This window comes from Arachis ipaensis, chromosome B8, assembly GCF_059453495.1.
Source record: "Arachis ipaensis isolate K30076 ecotype BB chromosome B8, ASM5945349v1, whole genome shotgun sequence".
Taxonomy (NCBI): domain Eukaryota; kingdom Viridiplantae; phylum Streptophyta; class Magnoliopsida; order Fabales; family Fabaceae; genus Arachis; species Arachis ipaensis.
The window spans coordinates 2,829,090-2,835,369 of record NC_142443.1 but is presented as its reverse complement, the minus strand read 5'-3'; positions in this window follow the sequence as shown (position 1 = coordinate 2,835,369).

Genomic DNA, 6,280 nt, shown 5'->3' with positions numbered 1-6,280 from the left:
TTCCGACGGATGGTCTTCTAGTAACGGGGATGACAATGAGTAGTTTCGAAGCGTTACAGGCTGAGTGTTTGGATCAATTTGGAGTTGCACCGTCTAAGGACCAGTGTCGAGGATGCTGTATAAAACTGACGTGGCTGCGTGATCTAAAAGAAAATTTACAGTTGACTGATGAGATAAGTATACATAGGTATGTGAAGTGCCACATTATGTTGCTTATCGGGACGATCTTGTTTGGGGATAAATCTGGGGCAGGTGTGCACTGGAAGTTTTTACCATTGCTACGTGATTTCGGGAGTATTGTTCAGTACAGCTGGGGATCAGCATGCTTAGCACATCTCTACAGGGCACTATGCAAGGCATCTCGCTTTAACTGTAAGGAAATCGATGGTCCACTGACACTTCTGCTCGGATGGGCTTGGATCCGACTGCCTTATCTATCGCCGCTTCCTAGGGAACCCCGCAGTTTTCCGCTAGCAAACAGGTAATATTATGTTACAATGTATCCGTTTCTTGATAATTAGAATTCAGTTGCACTAATTAAATATATCATATTAGGTGGCGTAACTGGGAGCGCGGTGACCGACGATATAGATATCTGACGCTAAATCACTTTAGGAAGGCCTTTGATGAACTTCAGGAAGGCCAGGTTAGTTTTCATTTAAAGATGTATTACTTTTAGATTTTCTATTTGAGCTAAATATGATGAAGCATTGGTATTGTAACTGTGATGTGGGTTGTAAAATGATTTTCATTTATGATTGGCAGTTTGTGTGGGCTGGTTATTCTGTGAATCGCGTGGATCCGAATATAATTCCTCCTGAAATCTACATGCAGTCGGTTGTTTGGAGCGCAACAGTGCCGTTGGTGTCATTCGAATGCATCGAGTGGCATGCTACCGATAGGATTAGGCGACAGTTCAATTTCGTTCAGGGGGTACCTTGTCAGGAACAGAATCTGGACAAGGCGCATGGAGAAGTCCTGACTGGTCCTAAGAATCTTAACTGGGCCACGGCACCGACTCATTCATACTGGGTAATGCATTGGACAAACAGGTATAACCACGTTCTTTCTAAGGTTCCAATGCCCTCACAATATCCATTGGAGTCTTACATGAACTGGTACCGATCTAAATTTGGCGACCGATTATATTTGTCGAACCTTGTTGTAGAAGAGAATGATGAGGGTAATCAGGATATGGATGAGGGTAACGAGGAGATGGATCAGGGTAATGAGGATATGGAAGAGGGTAGTGAGGATGCGGATGATGACAATGAGGAACAGGAGCCGCTATCGCCGCCACCACCACCTCCCAATCCGATTCCACAAGATCAACCTTAATCCTCAGGCCAGTATGTACCTCAGACACAGTTTACCACGTCATTTCCAATGCATCAACAATATTGGGGTATGCCACAGTTTGAAACAGGAGAAGGAGGTTCTTTTAGCCAATTGCTTGGGTTCATGGCTGCAGATGCTGGACATTCACAATATCGCAGTCAGTCTGATTTCATGGCAGGTAGGTATTCGTTGGATGCGAGGCTTCCATGCCATACCTCATCGGTTGCTTCTGGAGGATTCGTGTTAGTTGACTCTAGTAGAAGTGAAGGCGGGCGTGGAGTTCTTAATAGTCAAAATCCTAACCGTGTTACCATGGAACCTCTTGAAGAAGATGCTAACACACTCGAAGAAGACACCAATGCGTATCTAGTAGATGAACCGGATGACGAGGATGATGCTGACGAGGACGATATAGAGGAGTTCGACGACGATGAGGAATCGCGTAATGATGGTAATAGGATTGTGTATTTCATTTTACATGTTCTACTAGTGAATCATTTTGTGTTCATAATTTGTGTCTCCATCTGATTTGATTAAATGATATGTGGTATCTCTCTTGTTTTGATTTCCTAAAACCATAAATATACTTGTTTTGATTAAATGATATGTGGTATCTCTCTTGTTTTGATTTCCTAGAACCATAAATATACTTGTTTTGATTAAATTGTATGCAGGTCATTGTGACACTCCGGATGACAAAGCCAAAGGTTACAATCTGAGGATTGATCCGCCACGCCGTAGCGCTAATCGCTACACTCCATCCGTGTTCAAAAAGGCCGCTAAAAAATGCAAGAACTTTGTGAAGGACGTGAAGTGGGCAATGAGAAAGTAGTTGTGGTGTAACTAACTTGTTTGTGTAGTAATAATGTCCATTAGGTTTAGAATACTTTATATGTATTTGACAGTATGTATTAATGAAATAGACTGTGGTAACATTACTTTGTATGTTCATAATCTTTTAGTATTAATGAACTTATTTATGTATTAAGGTCTTGGACTATGTATTAGTTTTTTAAAGTTTTGAATATATAACTAGGAATGGCATATCAAATTAAGCCATTTCGACAGTTGATGTCATATTATATAATGATACAGGTGAAGAATAATACTAGATTGTCGATATTGATAACGCTACATAGAGCAGGTCATGTTACATAAAATAATTTCTTAACAAAGCTGGACAACTCATGTCGTATTAAGTAATGCTACATATGTATTATCATATGAGAATGTGAACCTACTGAGTACCTCCGCCAGCATTTGCACCACCGGACCGACGGCATCTGCTACGGCTGTGTCCCTCAGCTCCACAAAGCGTACATCGCCTAGGCCGACGTAACATACGCGTGTCCATCTCATTCAAGAAGCGCGTCATTCTGGGTCGACCTTTTGTCACTCGCCTCAAGAATGGATTTGGTATGAACCGAGGTCCATTGTAAGCAGGCCATGTAGTCGGATTACCTAGTGGCCTAAACCTTGCTCGGTACACACGCCGAACTTAGTCCATCTTATACACATCATGCACATACAGTTGCCAGTCCAATCGCTGGTTGGCACAACATGCGAACACATGTCGACAGGGGACTCTATCCACTTGGAACTCACCACAGTCACATCGATGGCCTCGTAGGTCGACTGCAAACTCCAGTCCACTTGGCATCTCACGCACCTCAAATACCTCATTCTGCCGGTCAAAGCAACTAACCTATATGTTTCCTGCTGCAAGTTGGTTTGCATGCAACTTCGAGGTGACGACTTCAGAAAACACATGCCCAGCATTAATCCGGGCTTCCGCCTCCGCCCTTTTCCGTGTGAACAACTCGTTAAGCCTGTAAAATGTTGCCTTCACAAGGGCAGTGACGGGTAGATTGCGAGCACCCTTCAATACTGAGTTGATGCATTCCACTAGATTCGTTGTCATATGACCCCATCGATATCCACCATCAAAAGCCAACGCGTACTGTTCGCGGGGGATTCGGTTTAACCAGTTAGTGTAGGCCTCGCCCCGTTCTCGTAAACGTTGGTAGCGAACTTCATACTCCCGCACCGTCCTCGAATATCCTGTATGATAAAAAGATACAAACAAACACAAAGAGGTAAACACACTTATTGAACGTAAATCTTTTAGTAAATTAATTAGCTTTGTTGAGCGTTACCTAAATTGACGACCAGTTTCTGCAAGTACGGGGCCTTGAATTTCCTCAAAAAATTCGATTCTATATGCCTGATGCAAAACATATGGAAAGCTCTTGGAGGTGACTAAGCACCATTACTCCGTTCCACAGCGGCATTTATGGATTCATGGCGGTCGGATATCAGTCCCACACCATCCCGAGTTACAACATGCTGACGAAGGTTACTAAGGAAAAAGTACAATGCATCAGAAGTCTCTCCCTCCACAATAGCAAATGCAATGGGGACGATATTGTTGTTGCCATCTTGTGAAACTGCCACTAGTAGACAACCCTTGTACTTTCCATACAAGTGTGTCCCATCGACCTGGACAACTGGCTTACAATGTCTGAATGCTCTAATGCAGGGGTAATAACTCCAAAAGACTCGATGCAATACTCGAATATCAGTCACCAAGTCATCACCTTGATATGCAGGCATAGTCTCAAAATGAACAACAGCTGATGGCTCCTTATGACACATGGCCTCAAACCATATAGGCAAGGCTTCGTACGATGCTTCCCAGCCTCCAAATATTTTTTTCACTGCCTTTTGCTTAGCCAACCATGCTTTCCGATAACTAACGGTGTAGTTGAACTTCGATTGCACCTCTGCTATAACCGATTTTACCTTTAAGGAGGGTTCAGCCTCAACCAACGGCTTTATTGCTTCTGCAATTGTATTTGAATCCAACTTCGAATGATCCTGAGAAATTGTTGCTCTGGTGCATGTGTGACTGCCATTATACCTCCTTATAACCCAACAGTACTTCCGGCTGATCATGCTAACCCGGATAAGCCAATCACACCCTGACCCATACTGTGTACACTTAGCATAAAATATCAACGGCTCAGATCTATACACCCGGTAGTCTACGCTTCTTCGTATGGTATACTCTTTGATCGCCTTAATAACAGCTTCCCTTGAAATGAATTCCATCCCAACGGCAAATTTACCATCTGCGACAAACAGAATTTCTGCCACAAGGACAGCCACACAAAACATATTTAAAACACAAATATTGTCACAACGAAATTGAACGTAATCAATTTGTTACTGCATCAATTATGACATAACACCAATTTATTTCTATTTAACTACTTGACTTACTTACAATGACTGCGAATTTATCTTTTACTAATTTACTAACAGATATTAATTTCTATTTAACTACCTCATTGGTTTACTATTTTACTAATAAATACTAACTTATATTAATTTAATTTAATAACTTACTTATAAATACGAATTTATATATTTACTGAAGTTTTCTAACTTAACACATAAATCCTAACTGCTATTTGACTGATTTACTAATTTCTATATAATTTCTAACTTATATTCAACTAATTCAGTCACTTGCTAAAAAAATAAATTGCTTAAACTTAAATACACAAACAGGTAAACAAAAATAAATACTAATCCAGTATATTTTCACAGATTACTTAGCTAGTTGCTCCAACTTTCAACATAAATTACTAAAAAATTCTATTACATTTTATAAATAAAGACAACTACGTACCTGCACTGGTATAATCCGGAAACTCCGGAACATGCATGGCTTCCAAATCCAAAACTCGCATAAATGATGGCTCCTCAAACGGCACTTTGTTTGCCAATGCATTCGCCACATCTGACACATCCGGAACCATAGGTCCGTCACCTTGATCTTCATCTCCATCTGGACCAACAACTTCGTAGTTGCTTTCGAACTCTTCTTCGCTGTCGCTATTGTAATCTTCCCGTAGAATATTCCGGTCGGCCTCAGATTGCTCGAACTCAACATACAACTCGATGAACGCGAGTTGACTCCGATTTTCAATATACATTGAAAACATCTCTTGCATGCTCGCCTCGTCCGTTACATATTTGGTTTGAAACTGGACGAATCCACCAAACACTTGTACGGGGTATCTATATAGAATACAGGCTACTCTTCTTGCCCTCTCAGAGTGAATCTTTTCACAGATTACACCTTTGAGCTCTTCAAATGAGATTGTGAAAGGAATCACAATATCTAACAGATTTTCACAAACAAATGTTACTCCTTCAGATGTTTGTAATAAAATCTGCCCAAAATAATACACCTTCAATAAAACTCTGTCACTCATTACTCCTAATCACGTAAACAAAATCAAAAATTTGAGAACTAGATCTGTAACTATTATCTTAACTAAAGAAGAATCAGAGAACCGAAAACCTGAGGAAAGAGCCGTTGAGGAAGAAGAAGACGCGACTAGGTCTCACCAGCATTCAGACACTTTTGTTTAGAGTCACTTACAAGTCGGACCCTCCATTTAGGTATACTTCATTCAAAAATTTATTTAAAAACCCTAATCGTACCCTACGATTTCATTTAACGAAAAAAAAATCCCCCACTAGCAACTCGGACGGTCCGAGTTCACTTTTAGCTAATTCAAATTTTCATCTTCTTCAAATCGGACCCAACGAGTTGTTGATCCAAAGCTGAAAATAAAAAAAAATCCCCCACTAGCAACTCGGACGGTCCGAGTTCACTTTTACCTAATTCAAATTTTCATCTTCTTCAAATCGGACCCAACGAGTTGTTGGTCCAAAGCTGAAAATAAACATGTCGCAAGGTCCGATTTCTGGTACCTGACACCAGAAAAAGGCTGCCCCACAGATTGGTATGGAACCCCAGCAATCTATATCCGGGAATGACACCAAACCTTCTTCCATATCAATAAAATTGAGCCATGTATTGTTGATAAACATGCATGTTTTTTTAAAATGTATGTTTTAGGCAAGT